Source organism: Heptranchias perlo, chromosome 21 (assembly GCF_035084215.1).
Source record: "Heptranchias perlo isolate sHepPer1 chromosome 21, sHepPer1.hap1, whole genome shotgun sequence".
In the NCBI taxonomy this organism is placed as follows: Eukaryota; Metazoa; Chordata; class Chondrichthyes; order Hexanchiformes; family Hexanchidae; genus Heptranchias; species Heptranchias perlo.
The window spans coordinates 6,180,578-6,204,286 of NC_090345.1; the positions used below are offsets into that span (position 1 = coordinate 6,180,578).

At 47.7% G+C, this 23,709-nt stretch overlaps 1 protein-coding gene across 1 annotated transcript in view; it reads right to left on the reverse strand.

The window, feature by feature from the left end:
* zgc:171482 (zinc finger protein) overlaps positions 1-23,709 on the reverse strand; it is a 254,986-nt gene that overhangs the window by 183,571 nt on the left and 47,706 nt on the right. The window lies entirely within an intron of this gene.

Below are 23,709 nucleotides of genomic sequence, written 5' to 3' on the forward strand. Positions count from 1 at the left end.
TACCCACTGAGATAAAGGAAGCAGCGACAAGAGTTCACAACTGGCTCTCTCGGGTTTGCTTGTGTGTCTTGTCTTACTTAGAGAAGCCTGGCTAAAGAGTTGAGGACTGCAGGACAAGGTTGAAAAGAGTACGAGAGAGTAGATAAATCAAGAAGCAATGATAAGTGATGCCCAGCTTGGGGTTTTCAAGCCTTTGATCGTAGGAAGAAGGGAAGACCGAGGGGGGCACGGAGTCAGAATAGGAGACGGTGCAATGAATTCTGATGGCAAATCACTGAGGAGGCAGAGGAGGGAAAGGGTGTGCAGGATGGCTTGTTTGAAGCTTAAGGGAAACAAGACAGGAAAGGTTGTTAAAATAAAAACAGACAAGAAGAATTGCAGTAGCTGGAGGCTAGAGGTGAGAGCAGGATGAGATGACAAGTTTTGTCATGCATTTTCTCCAACAATACGAGGGAGGTAATGAAAGTGCTCAGGGTATTCTCAGATCACTGTAGAATAGGAAAATAAAAATGTAGATAAATATCTGGACGGCACTGGGATTGCCGGCAATGGCCACGTCATATTTTGGAACCTTGCACTTTGACAGAAAGGATTTGGAAAAGAGTGTTACATTAAAATGTTGGGTTTCTAAAGCAAAGTGCAGTCACACATTTATTAAAAAAAAGCACTGAGATCAAAAGTGGGTAAAATGCAAATGAGCTAAGCATTCAATTTGTGTCCCCAAAGATTGAGGGCAATTAACAATTCATTGCTTTAGAAACCCAACATTTCAATGTAACACTCTTTTCCAATTCCTTTCTGTCAAAAACAATTCCATTACCCCTCTCACACCGTTGGAGAAAATACATGAGAAAGTTTGTCATCTTATCCTGCTCTCACCTTTAGCCCCCAGCTTCTCACCACTGCAAGTCTTCTTGTCTGTTTTATTTTAACAGCCTTATAATTGAAGGCTTTAACACCCCAAGCTGGGCATCTCTTAATCACTAAAAAGAAAGGCTTGCATTTATAGGGCATCTTATCATAGCTCGCAGAAACATCTCAAAGTGCATCAGGTGCAATTCATTAGTTTGAGGTGTCTCTAATTATGTAGGCAAATTCAGCAGTCCTTTTGCGCACAGCAAGATCCCACAAACAAAAATAAGATGTTTTTTTGGATGGTGTTGCCTGAGGGAGGAATGTTGGTCAGGACACCAGGAGGACTCCCCCATGGGCAGGCTGACAGGGCCTTGGCTTAACATCTCACCCAAAGGTGCAGCGCCTGTTACAATGCAGGACTCCCTCAGCACTGCACCAGAGCGTTGGCCTGGACTATGTGCTCAGATCTGTACTATCTTTGGCCCTTCGTCTGGGTATCTCAATTTACAACGATTGGGAATGGATTGAGAGTGATTTCAAAAACATTTGCATCACGTTTCTCACTTGGCCTTCTCTGTTCCAGTCAGAATAGATTGATTTTCAGTAACTTGGGATTTTATAAATAGGGGCCTATATTATAAGAAGAAAGAAAGAAAGAACTTGTGTTTCTTTGGCTCCTTTCGCAACCTCAGGATGTCCCAACGTGCTTTACAGCCACTGAAGTACTCTTGAAGTGTAGTCACTGTTGTAATGCAGGAAACAAGCAGCCAATTTGTGCACAGCAAGATCCCACAAACAGCAATGAGATAATGACCCGATAATCTGTTTTAGGTGTTGGTTGATGGATAAATATTGGCCCAGGACACCGGGGAGAACTCCCCTGCTCTTCTTCAAAATAGTGCCATGGGATCTTTTACGTCCACCTGAGAGGGCAGACAGGACCTCGGCTTAACGTCTCATCTGAAAGATTGAAAGTAGTCGTACAAGGCAGTGGTTAAGCCACAGTTAGAGTACTGCATGTAGGTTTGGGTGCGCTATTATAGAAAGCATAATGAAGTTGTAGAGAACATACAGCATAGATTCACCAGGATGATACCATCCCTGGGAAACTATAGTTATGAGGAGAGACGTGAGATACTGGGACTATTTCTGTTGGGACAGGGAAGGCTAACAAGAGAATTAATAGAGGTTTGTAAAATGTTGAAGGGTTTTAATAGACTGAATAGGGAAAGTCTATTTTTTCTGGTTTGGAGTCAGTGATGAGGGATCATCAATTTAACATTTCCATTAAAGGAGTGAGGAGAGAGGCTAGGAGAAATCGCTTTATGCAGAGAGATGCTGGAGCGAGGAATTCTTTGCCACAGGGAATGATGGAGGCAGAGACCATTGCATCTTATGAGGGAAAACTGGGTAAATATCTGAAGCAGAGGAAGACTTAAGGGAATGGGGAGAGTGCAGGGCAGTTCTAACAAAGAGCCGTCACAGACACAACGAGTGAAACAACCTCCTTCTGGGTTGTAAACTCCTATGGTCTATGTTCCTACTTCATAGCTGGTTGATATCAGGCTGATTTAATCTGTTGCACTCCTATTAAAACGATCCCAATGCTCCAATCGTGATTCCACCCCGATGAGTAAAGTGCCAGGAACATTTCCTTGGACTCATTGAAAGAGTCTGAAAATTGTGCTTGACTTGGTAATGTCTCTCATTCAATATGGCGAGGCTGCCCTATAATCCTGCTCCAATTATTCAATGATGTCCCTTTCATTAACAATGTAAGAAGAACATACTGGGCAAGGGTTGCTGTGGTATGGGTGAAATTGAAAGAAAAAAAGACTTGCATTTCTATAGCGCCTTTCACAACCTCGGGAAGCCCCTAAGCGCTTTACAGCCCATGAAGTACTTTTAAACTGTGGTTTACCTCCACCTGAAATTGTAAACGCATTCAAAATAAAAACAAAAGAAAGAACTTGCATTTATATAGCGCCTTTCAAAACCTCAGGACGTTCCAAAGCGCTTTACAGCCAATGAAGTGTAGTCGCTGTTGTAATGTAGGAAAGGCAGCAACCAATTTGTGCACAGCAAGATCCCACAAACAGCAATGTGATAAATGAGCAGTTAATTTGTTTTTTTAGTGAAGTTGGTTCAGGGATAAATAATGGCCCAGGACAGCTGGGAGAACTCCCCTGCTCCTCTTTGGAATAGTGTCATGGGGTCTTCTACATCCACCACCCGACAGTGCAGCACTCCCTCAGTACCGAACCGGAGTGTGAACCAAGATTTTAGGCTCAAAATGTCTTTGGAGTGGGACGTGAACCCACAGCCCTCTGACTCAGACGATGGGAGTGCTACCCACTGAGCCACAGCTGACACCTACACTGGCATCTTCTCCTGTTTTCCCTTGAAAGTGGTGACTCTTGCTGAGACACTGTTCCACAGGCACCAGAGAGTCAGCTTGCATTAAGCTCAAAAGATTACGGATCTGAGCCCCGCACTAAGAGTTTGTGGGATCTTGCTGTGCGCAAATTGGCAGCCACGTTTCCCAACACTGCAACAGTGACTACACGTCAAAAAAGTATTTAATTGGCTGTAAAGCGCGTTGGGGGGGTTCTGAAGTCGTGAGAGGTGCAATTCTTTTCTTCCTAAATATCACTGACATGACTGTCACGCAGAGGGGGCAAAAATAATTAGGACTGTACCGTATAGTTTTATTTTACATCTCGATCCCCACGAGTACATCATTGCATCTGTCTTGGAGACTGTCTTTTTCCTTAATGAATCACGGAACAGCGCAATAATGCAACCACCTTGCCTGTTCCCGGCAGCCGGGTCGTTTTTAAGCATGGTGCCCTCACATACAGAAGCAGTGGGGGGATAGTTCTTTTTATTCTCTGGCTCGTTCCCCCGGTGCTGTGACAAGCTCCACAAGCACCAGCGTGAAAGGAAACTTTACAGCCCGTAAAACTTTCCTTCAGCTCGTTGGCCAGGGAGTCACGGCAACTGTCTCTCCATCAGCTCGGGAGTATCGAACGCAATTTGCAGGCAGGCTGGGTGTGTGCCAGGACACCGGGAAGGAGTTTGATGGGGTAGGTAGAGAGAAACTATTTCCTCCGTTGGGGGAACAAGGGGGCAGAACCTTAAAATTAGAGCCAGGCCGTTCAGGGGTGATGTCAGGAAGCACTTCTTCACACAAAGGGGAGTGGAAATCTGGAACTCTCTCCCCCCAAAAAGCTGTCGAGGCTGGGGGGGGGGTCAATTGAAAATTTCAAAACTGAGATTGATAGATTTTTGTTAGGCAAGGGTATTAAGGGTTATGGAACCAGAGAGATAAGATACAGATCAGCCCTGATCTAGTTGAATGGTGGGACAGGCTCGAGGGACTGAATGGCCTCCTCCTGTTCCTGTGTTCCTATGAGAACTTTCTCCATTCGTCCTAAGGATCTCTTCTTTCTCCTTTTCTTTTCTCTCGTTCTCTTTCCTTTTCGCATTCTCTCTCTCGATCTCTTTGAGTGTCGGGTAAATTTTATGAATTTATGCTCCTGGTGTGAGGTTTCCACCAACAGAATAGTCCCCTGCTGCCCTTTGACCTCCACCCCTGAATTTGCTCTTCTCGAGCATAAAGCTTTGCTCTGGGAGCATGAATCCAGATAATCTACCTTCACATCGCTAGACCCTACTCCAGACAGTCCCGGCGAGCGGAGACTGGAGCTCCAGACAGTCCCGGCAAGTGGAGACTGGAGCTCCAGACAGTCCCGGTGAATGGAGACTGGAGCTCCAGACAGTCCCGGGGAGTGGTGACTGGAGCTCCAGACTATCCCGGGGAGCGGAGACCAGAGCTCCAGACAGTCCCGGCGAATGGAGGCCGGAGCTCCAGACAGTCACGGCGAGTGGAGACTGGAGCCCCAGACAGTCCCGGCGAGTGGAGACTGGAGCCCCAGACAGTCCCAGAGAGCAGAGACTAGAGCTCCAGACAGTCCCGGTGAGCAGAGACCAGAGCTCCAGATAGTCCCGGCGAGCAGAGACCGGAGCTCCAGACAGTCCCGGCGAATGGAGACCGGAGCTCCAGACAGTCCTGGCGAGCGGAGACCGGAGCTCCAGACAGTCCTGGGGAGTGGAGACTGGAGCTCCAGACAGTCCCGGTGAGCGGAGTCCGGAGCTCCAGACAGTCCCGGGGAGCGGAGACTGGAGCTCCAGATAGTCCCGGCGAGTGGAGACTGGAGCTCCAGACAGTCCCAGAGAGCAGAGACTAGAGCTCCAGACAGTCCTGGCGAGCGGAGACCGGAGCTCCAGACAGTCCCGGGGAGCAGAGACCGGAGCTCCAGACAGTCCCGGGGAGCAGAGACCGGAGCTCCAGACAGTCCCGGGGAGCGGAGACCGGAGCTCCAGACAGACCCAGGGAGCGGAGACCGGAGCTCCAGACAGTCCCGGGGAGCGGAGACCGGAGCTCCAGACAGTCACGGCGAGCGGAGACCGGAGCTCCAGACAGTCACGGCGAGCGGAGACCGGAGCTCCAGACAGTCCTGGCGAGCGGAGACCGGAGCTCCAGACAGTCCCGGGGAGTGGAGACCGGAGCTCCAGACAGTCCCGGGGAGCGGAGACCGGAGCTCCAGACAGTCACGGCGAGCGGAGACTGGGGCTCTGGCTCCGAATTCTGGGTTGACATCCATCGGGATTCTCGCGTCCGGTGGGTATGGGTGCCCCCCCTCATCGTATGGGTTGTGGGAGCCCATAAAACCCTCCTGCTGTTTAGGACCAACCACCTATCCTCTGGTACATAGATGGTTACAGCCGTGGAAGGAGCGTTCACATCGCGGCCTGTCAGACTGTTAATCAGCCTGTGAATCCTTCCACTACTTCACACTGTTCCCAAAACGGAAGAGTGTGAAGGTACGAAAACAACAAGTGACATCGAGTTACATCGAAACTACAGCAGAGAAACAGGCCATTCGGCCCAAATGGTCTATGCCGGCGTTTACGCTCCACACGAGCCTCCTCCCTCCCTACTTCATCTCACCCTATCAGCATATCCTTCTATTCCTTTCTCCCTCATGTGTTTATCTAGCTTCCCCTTAAATGTATCTATGCTATTCTCCTCAACTACTCCTTGTGGTAGTGAGTTCCACATTCTCACCACTCTCTGGGTAAAGAAGTTTCTCCTCAATTCCCTATTGGATTTATTAGCGACTATTTTATATTTATGATCTCTAGTTTTGGACTCCCCCACAAGTGGAAACATTTTCGACACTGTCAAACCCTATCATTATCTTAAAGACCTCTATCAGGTCGCCCCTCAGCCTTCCCTTTTCTAGAGAAAAGAGCCCCAGCCTGTTCAGCCTTTCCTGATAAGGATATCCTCTCAGTTCTGGTATCGTCCTTGTGAATTTTTTTTTGCACTCCCTACAATGCCTCTAATCTTCAGATCTAAATCTTTTGTCTTTTAACCCTTTTAACACCACGGAAGACCCTACTTGCGTGGGACGTTATGGGCTGTGCGCTCACTCCTGAGTGCATTTGTTCAGCAGCCTTTTGAACAGTAGAACTCCTCCAAACATCGATCAGGTTGCGGCTTTGGTGCCTCTCGGTTGCTCTTCAACATCTGGACTTTTAACTGGCGAGAAAGACCCCTGGTTTCAGTCAATGGCAGCCCCCAAAAATGGAAAAAAGTGGCAATTTTGGAACAAAAGGTTTTGAAAACTTTGGGGATCAATATTAATTTTAGTGAAAAAGTAAACATGAGCACAAAAGCAGAAGAACTTTCAACTCATCGAAAGATCATTATAAATAGCAAACAGTGGAAAATATATTCTAAGGATAGGTTTGATGAGATAGAAAAATATAAAATTAAAGAATAAAAATAAGTCAGAGCGAATAGGGAAATAAGTATAGGTGAAAGGGCAGACACAATTAAAGCAGTTACATGTTGTTATTTTTAATGAAAATAATGTTTATGAGGGCAGGCTCAGTTGTGATGCCCATAACAGTCGAATAGTTCATCCAACACTCACTATCTAGCCTCACGCATGAAGAATAGCCACAGCTGAGATGGAGCGGGGATCTCTTTGGGGACCATGAGGCTATAGTGAGGGCCACTGCCTTTAGAAGATGAGGTGAAAATTTTGCGGAGATAAAGCATATTATCACAGGCTGGGTTCACATGAAAGAAGCTGCTTCAGCCCATTTGATCTCATCCTTCCAGGATACCGTGCCTACTGTCTCAGCAGCCGGCTATTTCTCAAATGAGTGCAGTGTCCTGTCCTTAATGTGATTGATTGCTCGCCTACTAATGTCATCTCATCAAATGAATGGTCCAGGACTCTTAAGATGTTGAATACTTAGGGAGCTTTTTACAAGATGTCTACGCACAGGCCAGGAAATCTAATGATGCACATCTGCCACACACAATACCTGTAAATTAGTTTAAAAGTCTGTCTTCCAGGCTTACCGACACCCTGCAAATCCACACAGCCATTCTGTAGTCAAATTTTGCATGCCTGGTTTTAATGGACTAATTTCCCAATTTTGTATAAACAGCAAATAAACCGCCCTCTTTTCCCATTCACATCCACCATTCAGAATTCCAATGGACCAAACCCCTTCCCAAAGTCATAGAATCATAGATTCAGACAGCACAGAAGGAGGCCATTCGGTCCATCGTGCCTCTTTGAAAGTGCTATCCAATTAGTCCCACTCCCCGTAACCCCCACACCCCCACCCCGCTCTTTCCCCTCTGCAAATCTTTCCTTTTCAAGTATTTATCCAATTCCCTTTTTGAAAGTTACTATTGAATCTGCTTCCACTGCCCTTTCCGACAGTGCATTCTGGATCACAACATCTCGCTGCGAAAAGAAATTCTCCTCATCCTCCCCTCTGGTTCTTTTGCCAATTATCTTAAATCTGTGTCCTCTGGTTACCGACCCTCCTGCCAGTGGAAACAATTTCTCCCTATTTACTCTATCAAATTCCCATGCATCATGCAGTTCCAATGGACTAAACCCCTTCCCAAATTCCCTTCCATGGTGCAGAATTCCAATGGAGCAAACGCCTTCCCATTCACTCTCACTTTGTAGATTCAACTGTTTCAAACCCAGCCCCTTCCCATTCGCTCCCATCGCACAGAATTCCAATAGACCAATTCATTCCTATTGCATGGAACTCCAATGGATCAAACTGCCTTCCATTCACTCCCATTTTACAGGTTTCATGAAGTAACACGGAGCATTTTAAGAAATTATACTGACTTATGCATAAAACATTCTCCAATTAACTGTTTTTTAATGTTCAGCAATATTAAATAAAGTCAACCCACCAGTGTCAAATTGTGCCTGGACACAGTGGGAAACTGCAGAGGATTAATCAAATTTATATAAAATATGTTCTGTTCATTGTTCAGTTGCTGAATGAACAATTAAATAGCCTGTGGTACAAAGATCTCCAAACTGGCTGTTTTGCTCCCTTGCTTATGAAAATCCTGATGTAAGCATAACATTTCTTGGCAAAAAAGGATTTGACTCCATTTTCAAATATATATCTTATTTAACAATCAACAACCACCTTCTTCCAAAGACACAAGGGAATACCACACAAAAAGCCAGCCAAGAGGGCTTTGTGGTAAATGTATCTCCCAGTGTGGAACTGAAGATTGGACGCCAGAAAGGCTCCAGATTCAATTCCTGGTCTCTGTTGACTTAGTTGATCTCAGGCCGGCAGTGGGAAGAGCATTCACAGTTGGCCTTAACATCCTCGAACTAAATATGATGATCATTCAGTGTCCCGTTCCCAATTGCCAACTGATGACCTTTGCTGAGACGTGGACATGTGAAGAAGTCTTTGGTGTGGACAAGGTTGGACTCTGCATTCCAATTTCCCCATCGTCAAATGGCCATGAGCATAGTCATGAGACCCTTGGCGTGTGATGGATTGTGCCCCAAACAAGGAGTCATCAGCTTCAGGAGAAGAGGGGAGATAAGGGTGGGAGAATTGAAGGAATAAGCTCCAGCAGTAGGAAGTCAAAGCAAACATGTCAAACCCCTCACATGGCGTTAGATCAATGGCACACCGTGTGGTGGAGTGAAGGGATGGCAGTGAACATAGACAAGTGGAGTACCTCAAGTTAGTTGCCAAGAACATTTCAGTTTCCTTGATTATTTTTGTGAAATTGGTAAAAGGAAGTTTAATTGTGAGAAGTCCTTTATCAACGAGGCCTGGATGACTCTTAAAAAAAGAACTTGATACTTGAGTCTCCTGCCTGAAATATCGAAACTATGATAACGAGAGTTGCTCCTTAAATATTGTATCCTGATGGTGAGACTCCTCCCTTAAAAGAGGATCCTATAGAACTATAGAAGGTTACAGCACAAGTGGAGGCCATTCGGCCCACCGTATCAGTGCTGGCTCTTATCATAGAATCATAGAAGTTACAACATGGAAACAGGCCCTTCGGCCCAACATGTCCATGTCGCCCAGTTTATACCACTAAGCTAGTCCCAATTGCCTGCACTTGGCCCATATCCCTCGATACCCATCTTCCCCATGTAACTGTCCAAATGCTTTTTAAAAGACAAAATTGTACCCGCCTCTACTACTGCCTCTGGCAGCTCGTTCCAGACACTCACCACCCTTTGAGTGAAAAAATTGCCCCTCTGGATCCTTTTGTATCTCTCCCCTCTCACCTTAAATCTGTGCCCCCTCGTTATAGACTCCCCTACCTTTGGGAAAAGATTTTGACTATCGACCTTATCTATGCCCCTCATTATTTTATAGACTTCTATAAGATCACCCCTTAACCTCCTACTCTCCAGGGAATAAAGTCCCAGTCTGTCTAACCTCTCCCTGTAAGTCAAACCATCAAGTCCCGGTAGCATCCTAGTAAATCTTTTCTGCACTCTTTCTAGTTTAATAATATCCTTTCTATAATAGGGTGACCAGAACTGTACACAGTACTCCAAGTGTGGCCTCACCAATGCCCTGTACAACTTCAACAAGACATCCCAACTCCTGCATTCAATGTTCTGACCAATGAAACCAAGCATGCTGAATGCCTTCTTCACCACCCTATCCACCTGTGACTCCACTTTCAAGGAGCTATGAATCTGTACTCCTAGATCTCTTTGTTCTATAACTCTCCCCAACGCCCTACCATTAACGGAGTAGGTCCTGGCCCGATTCGATCTACCAAAATGCATCACCTCACATTTATCTAAATTAAACTCCATCTGCCATTCATCGGCCCACTGGCCCAATTTATCAAGATCCCGTTGCAATCCTAGATAACCTTCTTCACTGTCCACAATGCCACCAATCTTGGTGTCATCTGCAAACTTACTAACCATGCCTCCTAAATTCTCATCCAAATCATTAATATAAATAACAAATAACAGCGGACCCAGCACCGATCCCTGAGGCACACCGCTGGACACAGGCATCCAGTTTGAAAAACAACCCTCGACAACCACCCTCTGTCTTCTGTCGTCAAGCCAATTTTGTATCCAATTGGCTACCTCACCTTGGATCCCATGAGATTTAACCTTATGTAACAACCTACCATGCGGTACCTTGTCAAATGCTTTGCTGAAGTCCATGTAGACCACGTCTACTGCACAGCCCTCATCTATCTTCTTGGTTACCCCTTCAAAAAACTCAATCAAATTCGTGAGACATGATTTTCCTCTCACAAAACCATGCTGACTGTTCCTAATTAGTCCCTGCCTCTCCAAATGCCTGTAGATCCTGTCCCTCAGAATACCCACTAACAACTTACCCACTACAGATGTCAGGCTCACTGGTCTGTAGTTCCCAGGCTTTTCCCTGCCGCCCTTCTTAAACAAAGGCACAACATTTGCTACCCTCCAATCTTCAGGCACCTCACCTGTAGCGGTGGATGATTCAAATATCTCTGCTAGGGGACCCGCAATTTCCTCCCTAACCTCCCATAACGTCCTGGGATACATTTCATCAGGTCCCGGAGATTTATCTACCTTGATGCGCGTTAAGACTTCCAGCACCTCCCTCTCTGTAATATGTACACTCCTCAAGACATCACCATTTATTTCCCCAAGTTCCCTAACATCCATGCCTTTCTCAACCGTAAATACCGATGTGAAATATTCATTCAGGATCTCACCCATCTCTTGTGGTTCCGCACTTAGATGATTGGTGTTCCATTGCTCTTTTCTAGAGCAATGGAACACCAATCTCTCCACTCCATTCTCTTCCCATAGCCCTGGACCTTGCTCTGCTTCGAATGTCTGTCCACTCATTCCTTCAAAGATGAAAAGAGCTTCTGCCTCCATTACTCCCTGTGGCAAACCCTTCCAACAATCCGCTGTGTGAAGACATTTCTCCTAACCTCCCTCCTCATTCTCTTAATGACAATTTTAAACCGATGACCACCCTCATCACCCAACCAGAAGAAATAGGAGAAGTTGGTCCCTGCCGTGCCTTTTTTTTTGGGCGAAAAATTAGGGTTGGGGGGGGAACCAAATGCCAGGTATGATCTCTCGCGCCTGATCTCCCCTCGAATTTCGTTGACTGCCAAATTGGAAGCCAGCGACTTCCAAGTGTCCAGGGCGTCCGCCTGAAACAGGCATTGGGTGTCTTCAATGTGCAAATCGGGGTCCTAATGCCTGTTTCAGGACCCCTCTCCCAAATTTGGCATAAACTGGGTGGAGCAATGCGGCTCTTCCGGACCTACAGCGGCCTAACCTGCGGTCCTTAAAGGGACCGGTGGAGGTTGCCAACGAAAAAGGTAAGTTCCCTTTAAGTGGAGCCAGGAGTGCTCCCCCTCCCCCCCACCCCCAAAACCCGGCTCCATGACAGTACTGTGCCTCGCTGCCAACCCAGGGCTCCACCCTCCCACCCCGGTTCACCTCCCGCCCCTCCCCTCCCCTCCCTCCCTCCCAGGACTTACCAGCGTGCCGATGCTGGCTGGATGTTCCAAGCGGCTGACTGGTGTCTGCAGCTCGCCGGATTTATAGAAATGAGGCCCGAGGCCTAACGTTCAGCGAGCCTCGGGCCGGAGTCTCAGCGCTCCAGACCTGCCGCCCACTTTGTGCTGGTTTCCGGCGCTAAACCAATTTTTCTCACACAGTCTCCTTCTACTCACTCTATCATCACTGACTCACCTCCTGACTCCCCAAAGCCTTTCCACCATCTACAAGGCACAAGTCAGGAGTGTGATGGAATACTCTCCACTTGCCTGGATGAGTGCAGCTCCAACAACACTCAAGAAGCTCGACACCATCCAAGATAAAGCAGCCCGCTTGATTGGCACCCCATCCACCACCCTAAACATTCACTCCCTTCACCACCGGCGCACTGTGGCTGCAGTGTGTACCATCCACAGGATGCACTGCAGCAACTCGCCAAGGCTTCTTCGACAGCACCTCCCAAACCCGCGACCTCTACCACCTAGAAGGACAAGGGCAGCAGGCAAGTGGGAACAACACCACCTGCACGTTCCCCTCCGAGTCACACACCATCCCGACTTGGAAATATATCGCCGTTCCTTCATCGTCGCTGGGTCAAAATCCTGGACCTCCCTTCCTAACAGCACTGTGGGAGAACCTTCACCTCACGGACTGCAGCGGTTCAAGAAGGCGGCTCACCACCACCTTTTCAAGGGCAATTAGGGATGGGCAATAAATGCCAGCCTCGCCAGTGACGCCCACATCCCCTGTATAAATTTAAAAAAACTAATTTTAAAAACTTCTATTAAATCTCTTCTTAGCCTGCTATGTTCCAGTGAAAATAATCCCAGTATCTCAAGTCTCTCCTCATAACTATAGAAAGACTTGAATTTATATTGCACCTTTCACGACCTCAGGACGTCCCTAAGCACTTTACGGCCATTGAAGTACCTTTGAAGTGTAGTCACAGTTGTGATGTAGGAAACATGGCAGCCAATTTGTGCACTACCAGATCCCACAAACAGCAGTGAGATAAATGACCAGATAATCTGTTTTCTTGATATTGGTTGAGGGATAAATATCGGCCGGATCACCGGGAAGAACTCCCCTGCTCTTTATCGCAATAGTGTCATGGGATCTTTTAAGTCCGACTGACAGGGCAGATAGGGCCTCGATTTAACATCTCATCTGAAAGGCTGCACCTCCGACAGTGCAGCACTCCTTCAGTATTGCACTGGGAGTGTCAGCATAAATATCGTGCTGAGGTCTCTAGAGTGGGGCTTAAACCCACAGCCTTCTGACTCAGAGGCCCCGGATTGTGAGATTCCATCCCTAAAGAGGGACTCCTGTTGGCAATACCTCCTCACTGAACGGAGCTCCATCTTTAAGAGAGCGTCCTGTGTTGCAGGCGTCCTTTGAAAGATTGTCCTGACTCTCTATTCGAGAGGTTCCACTGATGGCAAGTCTTTATTTTTAAAAGCGAACATTGATGTTGACATTCCCTTGAACTATTTGTGCTTTGAGCTGAATTGTTTCAGCTACAAATTCAATTGAACACTTACAAATTGGAATCCCTGTCAAAAAGTTGGAACAATCATGAAAATCTGAAAACTTTTGAGAAATCTGTTTGTTGAGGTTGACATTAATGACATATAGATTACGGCTAGAAAGCACTGGGTGTTTAATAGGATGAGACTGGAATTTATTCAGTGTGCACATTAAACAGCTCCTCTTCATGCAACAGAGCCTCTCTCCATTCAAGCATGCTTGTTTCTGTTGCAAATAAAGACAGATGTCTTCATTGGACTTCAAACGAGCCCTTTGAATACGTGCAAGGAGAAATATCAGTCACTGATAGTCCAGCAAATGCTATTCTGGAAGACAGGACACCTGTGGTTCTCTGAGCAGATTCCAGTCTTTGGCCCTTCACAGTGCTGTCCATTGCCCCTATTGGATCTCCTAGGCTGCCTCAACAATGAGTTATTAAGTGAGTTGCAGTGATTCTGTAGCGAATCCACAATGTTGTTAGATGGTCCACAGGCAGTCATCTTGGAATAGGCTTGTTGGTGACAATCTATAGTGATGACTTTTAAGAACATAAGAAATAGGAGCAGGGGTAGGCCATAAGGCCCCTCGAGCCTGCTCCACCATTCAATCAGATCATGGCTGATCTTCGACCTCAACTCCACTTTCCCGCCCGATCCCCATATCCCATGATTCCCCTCGAGCCCAAAAATCTATCGATCTCAACCTTGAATATACTCAACAACTGAGCATCCACTGCCCTCTGGGGTAGAGAATTCCAAAGATTCACAACCCTCTGAGTGAAGAAATTCCCCCTCATCTCAGTCTTAAACGGCCGACCCCTTATCCTGCGACTATACGACCTTTTCCACTGACAACCTAAGGATCTCATAACGTGGTCGGCCATTCCCTAAATTAAATAACAATACTGCTTGCCAACATGAAAGAGGCTTTGGCAAGAGCATTGTTTAGTTTTTTTTATTGAGACACCTAGGTTAAGAGCCAAGTCCATTGTGCAGGACACCACCAAACATGAGAAAACAGGACAGAAGATGAGATGGGTCAAGACGCGATGGTTAGGTAACACCAAGTTTGGGTTTCAAAACCCTGTAGATTGTAGAAGCAACTTTAAAATTAGAGTCAGGCCGCTCAAGGGTGATGTCAGGAAGCACTTCTTTACACAAAGAGTGGTGGAAATCTGGAACTCTCTCCCCAAAAAGCTGTTGAGGCTGGGGGTCAACTGAAAATGTCAAAACTGAGATCGATAGATTTTGCTGGAGAAGCTCAGCAAGTCAGGCAGCATCTGTGGAGAAAGAGACAGAGTTAACGTTTCAGGGTGAAGACCTTTTGTCAGAACTGGAACGTTCTCCACAGATGCTGCCTCACTTGTCGAACATCTCCAGCATCCGCAGTATTTTGCTTTTGATAGATTTTTGTTAGGCAGGGGTATTAAGGACCACGGAACCAAAGCAGGTGGATGGAGTTAAGGTACAGATCAGCCATGATCTAATTGAATGGCGGAACAGGCTCCAGGGGCTGAATGGCCTGCTCCTGTTCCTATGTTCCTGAGGGAAAATCAACAATGCTAACACAGTTTGCTACAATATGGAAAATGGAAGGGTTTCACTGCTGGGATTAAGGCACGTTGGTGGGATAGAGCTTTATCCTGCATCTTACCAGCGAGTGTTTGCAGTCTACACTGTGCGGAAAAATATTCAAGGAAAATGCTGAAATATCCCAAGGCTCACTCTGATGAATGGTAAATGGGCCATTATCATGGTGTCATAATATCATAGGAGATATGGCACAGGAGGAAGCCATTCGGCCCATCGTGCCTGTGCCGGCTCTTTGAAAGAGCTATCCATGTAGTGCCATTCCCCTGCTCATTCCCCATAGCCCTGTAAATTTTTTCCCTGCAAGTATTTATCCAATTCCCTTTTGAAAGTTACTATTGAATCTGCTTCCACCACCCTTTCAGGCAGCACATTCCAGATCATAACAACTCACTGCGTAAAAAAATGTTTCCTCGTGTTACCTCTGGCTCTTTTGTCAATCATCTTAAATCTGGGTCCTCTGGTTACCGACCCTTCTGCCGCTGGAAACAGTTTCTCCTTATTTACTCTGTCAAAGCCGTTCATGATTTTGAACATCTCTATCAAATCTCCCCTTAACCTTCTCCGTTCTAAGGAGAACAATCCCAGCTTCTCCAGTCTATCCACGTAACTGAAGTCCCTCATCCCTGGAACCATTCTAGTAAATCTCTTCTGCACCCTCTTTAAGGCCTTGACATCCTTCCTAAAGTGCGGTGCCCAGAATTGAACACAGTACTGCAGTTGAGGCCTAACCAGTGTTTTATAAAGGTTGAGCATAACTTCCTTGCTTTTGTACTCTATGCCTCTATTAATAAAGCCCAGGATTACATGTTTTTTTAACAGCCTTCTCAACTTGTCCTACAACCTTCAAAGATTTGTGTACATACACCCCCGGGTCTCTCTGTTCCTGTCCCCCCTTTAAAATTGTACCATTTAGTTTATATTGCCTCTCCTCGTTCTTCCTACCAAAATGCATCACTTCACACTTCTCTGTGTTAAATTTCATCTGCCATGTGTCTGCCCATTTCACCAGTCTGTCTATGTCCTCCTGGAGTCTGTTACTATCCTCCACATTGTTTACTACATTTCTGAGTTTCGTGACATCTGCAAACTTTGAAATTATACCCTCTATATCCAAGTCCAGGTCATTAATATATATCAAAAAGAGCAGTGGTCCTAATACTGACCCCTGGGGAACACCACTGTATACTTCCCTCCAGTCTGAAAAACAACCGTTCACCACTACTCTCTGCTTTCTGTCCCTTAGCCAATTTTGTATCCACACTGTCACGGTCCCTTTAATCCCATGGGCTTTAATTTTGCTAACAAGTCTATTATGTGATACTTTATCAAATGCCTTTTGAAAGTCCATATACACAACATCAACCGCACTACCCTCATCAACCCTCTCCATTACTTCGTCAAAGAATTCATTCAAGTTAGTCAAACATGATTTTCCTTTAACAAATCCGGGCTGACTTTCATCTATTAGCCTGTACTTTTCCAAGTGCCAATTAATTTTGTCTCGGATTATTATCTCTAAAAGTTTCCCCACCACCGATGGCTGACTGGCCTGTAATTGCTGGGTTTATCCCTCTCCCCTTTTTTGAACAGGGGTGTAACATTTGCAATCCTCCAGTCCTCCGGCACCGCCCCCATATGTAAGGAGGATTGGAATATTGTGGCCAGAGCCTCCACAATTTCCACCCTTACTTCCCTCAGTAACCGAGGATGCATCCCATCTGGACCCGGTGCCTTTTCTACTTTGAGCGCTGCCAACCTTTTAAGTACCTCCTCTTGATCTATTTCCATCCTATCCAATATCGCTACTACCTCCTCCTTTACTGCTGGAATGGCAGCATCCTCTCCTCTAGTGAAGACCGATGTGAAATATTCATTTAGTGCCTCAGCCATGCTGTCTGCCTCCACAAGAAGATCTTTTTTGTCCCTGAAGCTGTACAGCACTCTGGTTGGGCTGCACCTTGAAAATGGTGCGTTCAGTTCTGGTCACCAAGGCACAGGAGAAACATCCAAGTGGAAGTGGTGCAGAAATGGGTCGTGCGTACTGGGTGCTCGCGATCCTATTATCCATCCCAGAGTTCCTCAATCTCAGCTTTTAGCAATTCTCTCTGATAAATTCCTTAATGTTTGCCATTACGTGCTCTCACAGACATGTGCGAGTTTGTCGGTCGTGTGTCAGTAGTATCACTCTCGCCTCAGAGTCAGAAGGTCGTGGGTTCAAACCCCACTCCAGAGACTTGAGCACATAATCTAGGCTGACACTCCCAGCGCAGTACTGAATGGGTGCTGCACTGTCAGAGGGGCCGTCTCTCGGATGAGATGTTAAACCGAGGCCCTGTCTGCCCTTTCAGGTGGACGTAAAAGATCCCACGGCCACTAATTTGAAGAAGAGCAGGGGAGTTCTCCCCGGTGCCCTGGCCAATATTTATCCCTCAATCAACACCTAAAAAAACAGATGATCTGGTCATTATCACACTGCTGTTTGTGGGATCTTGCTGTGTACAAATTGGCTGTCATGTCTCCTACATTACAACAGTGACCACACTTCAAAAGTACTTCATTGGCTGTAAAGCAATTTGGAACGTCCTGAGGTTGTGAAAGACGCAATATAAAGGCAAGCTCTTTCTTTCTTCCGCATAACACCAAACTGAGTGACCAAGATGTCTACACAGAAGCTGCAATCTTGAGTTTCAGTATCAGTGCATGTGACAAGGATCAGGATGATGTATCTTCTTTCATATGAAAGACTTAGAGTGGAGAAAACCTAATTAGGTTAATGAAAAATTCATAGCAGCAAAGAGGATGAGGGGAATAGATGATGGTCAGATGAAGGGGAAGCAAGAGGCACTCACTGCGGAGCGTGGGTCAATGCGATTGCAAAACGAGCTAAATGATCTGATTACAATAGCATCAACTGGGCAAGGAATTGCAACCATGTATCCAATTTACCAACTAAGGCTGTGGTACGTAGGAAGTTCTTAAAGTCAAATCAACAGAGAATAGCAAATTAAAATATAAATCTTCATGTTGCCTGGAATCCATTTAATTTTCTTCATGCGAGGAACCTTCTAATCAAGTAGGGAGCCATCAGCTTCAACAATGTGAGGGATGGGGGAAAGGGAGTAAAGCAAGATTTGCATTCGCATCTGCGCCTTAACCAACCAGCTAGTTGCCATGTAGCTGTATTCCAGTGTGGGTCAGGGACTCGGGAGGGAAGGAGAGAAAAGGAGAGACATTCAAGAAACCGCGTTAGGGTGCAGTGGGTCTCCTGGGAGTGGCGGATTTCGAACAATCAGGCAGGTCCCTCTACAGGTGTGCTCCGACCCCGCATTATATTTTGATATTACCTGATCCTATGCGCCTGGGCACAGATCTAGGAAAATCTCCACTATTATCCAGAAAATTCACAGGGTCAAGATATCAGCCTTTGACGTGCTTTATATCCTCGTTCTAAAACTTGTTTTCTACCAGGATATTTTTGAGTAAGCATCTCCTTTCATTTCATTTCTTTTCTATCTCCTCTTTGATCTGTCTCGGCGCGATGCACCTCGCGGAGGGGACGGATACCCACGGTTTATCGCCAATGCCCCTGAATACTAGCCAACATGAGGTGCCAGAGATTGCCTGGCTATCACTCTCCCTTCCCATTTTCCCTCCCCTATCCTCCATTCCTTGCATCAACAATCAGCGCCTCCCTTGCTCAAAGCAGGAATTCATGGATTAGGATTAAACCTATCCCTGCCTCTGCCCTTACGGCATGGAATTGAACATTGGGAGTTCAAGCCCCACTCCAGAGACATGACCGTGTAATCTAGACTGACACTTCCAGTGCCAGTACTGAGGGAGTGCTGCACTGTTGGAGGTACCGTCTTTCGGATGAGACATTAAACCAAGGCCCCGTCTGCCCTCTCAGGTGGGTGTAAAAGATCCCATGGCACTATTTTGAAGAACAGCAGGGCAGTTCTCCCCGGTGTCCTGGCCAATATCACTAAAACAGATTATCTGGTCCTTAACTGCTTGCTGTTTGTGGGACCTTGCTGTGCGTAAATTGGCTGTGAAACGCTTTGGGATGTCCTGAGGTCATGAGAAGCGCTATATAAATGCAAGTTCTTTCTTCCCTTCTAGTAGCATGCCAATACAGCACCATGCCACTGTCTTATTATACCTATTGCAATGAAAGTGAAGACAGACCATTTGGTTTTGGGTTACTCTCTCTTCATTACTTTTTTTCTGGTCATAATTCCATGGGTGCTGTTTGTCCAAAGGATACCTCGCCCAGGGCACCTCACCCAGGGCACCTCGCCCAGGGCACCTCACCCAGGGCACCTCACCCAGGGCACCTCACCCAGGGCATCTTACTCAGGGCACCTCACCCAGGATACCTCACCCAGGGCATCTCACCCAGGGCACCTTACTCAGGGCACCTCACCCAGGATACCTCGTCCAGGATACCTCGCCCAGGGCACCTCACCCAGGATACCTCACCCAGGGCACCTCACCCAGGATACCTCGCCCAGGGCACCTCACCCAGGATACCTCGCCCAGGGCAACTCACCCAGGATACCTCGCCCAGGGCACCTCACCCAGGATACCTCACCCAGGGCACCTCACCCAGGATACCTCGCCCAGGGCACCTCGCCCAGGGCACCTCACCCAGGGCACCTTACTCAGGGCATCTTACTCAGGGCACCTCACCCAGGATACCTCGTCCAGGATACCTCGCCCAGGGCACCTCACCCAGGATACCTCACCCAGGGCACCTTACTCAGGGCACCTTAATCAGGGCACCTCACCCAGGGCACCTCACCCAGGGCACCTTACTCAGGGCACCTCACCCAGGATACCTCACCCAGGGCACCTTACTCAGGGCACCTTACTCAGGGCACCTCACCCAGGGCACCTCACCCAGGGCACCTTACCCAGGGCACCTCACCCAGGATACCTCACCCAGGATACCTCGCCCAGGGCACCTCACCCAGGATACCTCGTCCAGGGCACCTCACCCAGGGCACCTTACTCAGGGCACCTCACCCAGGATACCTCGTCCAGGATACCTCGTCCAGGATACCTCGCCCAGGGCACCTCACCCAGGATACCTCGTCCAGGATACCTCGCCCAGGGCACCTCACCCAGGGCACCTTACTCAGGGCACCTCACCCAGGATACCTCGTCCAGGATACCTCGTCCAGGGCACCTCGCCCAGGGCACCTCGCCCAGGGCACCTCGCCCAGGGCACCTCACCCAGGATACCTCGCCCAGGGCACCTCACCCAGGGCACCTCACTCAGGGCACCTCACCCAGGGCACCTCACCCAGGGCACCTCACCCAGGGCACCTCACCCAGGATACCTCACCCAGGGCACCTCACTCAGGGCACCTTACTCAGGGCACCTCACCCAGGATACCTCGTCCAGGATACCTCGCCCAGGGCACCTCACCCAGGATACCTCGTCCAGGGCACCTCACTCAGGGCACCTTACTCAGGGCACCTCACCCAGGGCACCTCACCCAGGATACTTTGCCCAGAGTACTTCACACAGGGCACCTCACCCAGGATACCTCACCCAGAGTACCTCGCCCAGGGCACCTCATCCAGGATACCTCGCCCAGGGCACCTCACCCAGGATACCTCACCCAGGATACCTCGCCCAGGGCACCTCATCCAGGATACCTCGCCCAGGGCACCTCACCCAGGATACCTCGCCCAGGGCACCTCATCCAGGATACCTCGCCCAGGGCATCTCATCCAGGATACCTCGTCCAGGGCACCTCACCCAGGATACCTCATCCAGGGCACCTCACCCAGGATACCTCATCCAGGGCACCTCACCCAGGGTACCTCACCCAGGGCACCTCACCCAGGGCACCTCACCCAGGGTACCTCACCCAGGATACCTCGCCCAGGGCACCTCACCCAGGATACCTCGCCCAGGGCATCTCATCCAGGATACCTCGTCCAGGGCACCTCACCCAGGATACCTCGTCCAGGGCACCTCACCCAGGGTACCTCACCCAGGATACCTCGCCCAGGGCACCTCACCCAGGGAACCTCGCCCAGGGAACCTCGCCCAGAGCACCTCACCCAGGGTACCTCACCCAGGGCATCTCACCCAGGGTATCACGCCAAGGGCACCTCGCCCAGGGAACCTCGCCCAGAGCACCTCGCCCAGGGCACCTCACCCAGGGTACCTCACCCAGGATACCTCGCCCAGGGCACCTCACCCAGGGCACCTCACCCAGGGCACCTCACCCAAGGGTACCTCGTCCAAACAGTCATTGTTCATGATGAGTCTCAACTGTGAGTATTCTCAGGACTATTTACCACAGAAAGCTTCACATCTGAGCCCAATCCTGTCCTCACCTGATGTCCACATGTGCGTACTTCCAATGGGTCAATGGGTTGCGATTGGGAGCAAGAAGTGTGGCTGAATTTTCTCTACCTAATCAAGGGACACTGAAGCCAATCATTGTGGTCTTATGTATCAGTCGGCTCAGTGGTAACACTCTTGCCTCTGAGTCAGAAGGTCGTGGGTTCAAGTCCCACTCCAGCACATAATCAAGGCCGACACTCCCAGTGTAGTACTGAAGGAGTGCTGCATTGTCGGAGATGCCGTCTTTCGGAAGAGATGTTAAAGCAAATTTGCAGGGAAATTACAGAGAGTTGCGAGAACCATAGAGCAGTGATAATGGGGGGCTTCAATTATCCAAAATATAGACCAGGACAGTAATAGTGTAAATGGCAAAGAAGGGGAAGAATTTTTGAAGTATGTTCAGGAGAACTTTCTTCACCAGTACGTTTCCGGCCCAATGAGGAAGGAGGCATTGCTGGATCTGAATCTGGGGAATGAGTTGGAGCAAGTGTCAGTAGGAGAACATTTAGGGAACAGTGATCATAGTACCATAAGGTTTAGATTAGCTATGGAAAAGAACAAGGAGCAATCTGGAGTAAAAATATTTAATTGGAGGAGGGCCAATTTCAGTGGGCTGAGAATGGATCTGGCCCGGGTAAATTGGATTCAAAGATTGGCAGGCAAAACTGTAATTGAACAATGGGCGGCCTTTGAAGAGGAGATGGTTCTGGTACAGTCTAGGTACATTCCCATCTGGAGGAAAGGTAGGGCAACTAAAGCCAGAGCTCCCTGGATGACAAAAGAGATAGAGAGTAAGATGAAGCAGAAAAAGATGTATGACAGATGTCAGGTTGATAACACAAGTGGGAACCAGGCTGAATATAGAAAGTTCAGAGGGGAAGTGAAAAAGGAAATAAGAGGGGCAAAGAGAGAATGTGAGAATAGACTGGCAACTAACATAAAAGGAAATCCAAAAGTCGTCTATGGGCATATAAATAGTAAATGGGTACTAAGAGGAGGGGTGGGGCCGATTAGGGACCAAAAAGGGGATAGACGCACAGAGGCAGAGGGCATGGCAGAGGTAATAAATGAGTACTTTGCACCCGTTTTTACCAAGGAAGAAGATGCTTCCAAAGTCACAGTAAAAGAGGAGGTAGTTGAGATACTGGATGGGCTAAAAATTGATAAAGAAGAGGTACTAGAAAGGCTAGCTGTACTTAAAGTAGATAAGTCACCCGATCCGGATGGGATGCATCCTAGGTTGCTGAGGGAAGTAAGGGTGGAAATTTCGGAGGTACTGGCCATAATCTTCCAATCATCCTTGGATACGGGGGTGGTGCCAGAGGACTGGAGAATTGCAAATGTTACCCCCTTGTTCAAAAAAGGGTGTAAGGATAAACCCAGCAAGTACAGGCCAGTCAGTTTAACCTCGGTGGTGGGGAAGCTTTTAGAAACAATAACCAGGGACAAAATCAATAGTCGTTGGACAAGTGTGGATTAATAAGAGAAAGCCAGCACGGATTTGTTAAAGGCAAATTGTGTTTGACCAACTTGATTGAGTTTTTTGATGAAGTAACAGAGAGGGTTGATGAGGGCAATGCGGTTGATGTGGTGTATATGGACTTCCAAAAGGTGTTTGATAAAGAGCCACATAATAGGCTTGTCAGTAAAATTGAAGCCCATGGAATAAAAGGGGCAGTGGCAGCATGGATACAAAATTGGCTATGTGACAGGAAACAGAGAGTAGGGGAATGGCTGTTTTTCAGACTGGAGGGAGGTGTATTTTGGTGTTCCCCAGGGGTCGGCACTGGAACCACTGCTTTTCTCGATAGATATTAATGACTTGGACTTGGGTGTACGGAGCACAATTCCAAAATTTGCAGATGACACAAAACTTGGATGTGTAGTGAACAGTGAGGAGGATAGTGATAGACTTCAAGAGGACATAGACAGGCTGGTGGAATGGGCGGACACGTGGCAGATGAAAATTAACGCAGAGAAGTGTGAGGTGATACATTTTGGTGGGAAGAACGAGGAGAGACAATATAAATTAAAGGGTACAACTCTAAAGGGGGTGCAGGAACAGAGAGATCTGGAGGTATATGTACACAGGTCGTTGAAGGCGGCAGGGCAGGTTGAGTAAATGGTTAAGAAAGCATACGGGATCCTGGGCTTTATAAATAGAGGCATAGGGTACAAAACCAAGGAAGTTATGATGAACCTTTTATAAAACACTGATTCGGCCCCAGTTGGAGTGTTATATCCAATTCTGGGCACCACCCTTTAGGAAGGATGTGAAGGTCTTAGAGAGGGTGCAGAAAATATTTCCTAGAATGATTCCAGGGATGAGGGATCTCAGTTACGTGGATAGATTGGAAAAGCTGGGGTTGTTCTCCTTAGAGCAGAGAAAGTTGAGAGGAGATTTGATAGACATGTTCAAAATCATGAATGGTCTAGACAGAGT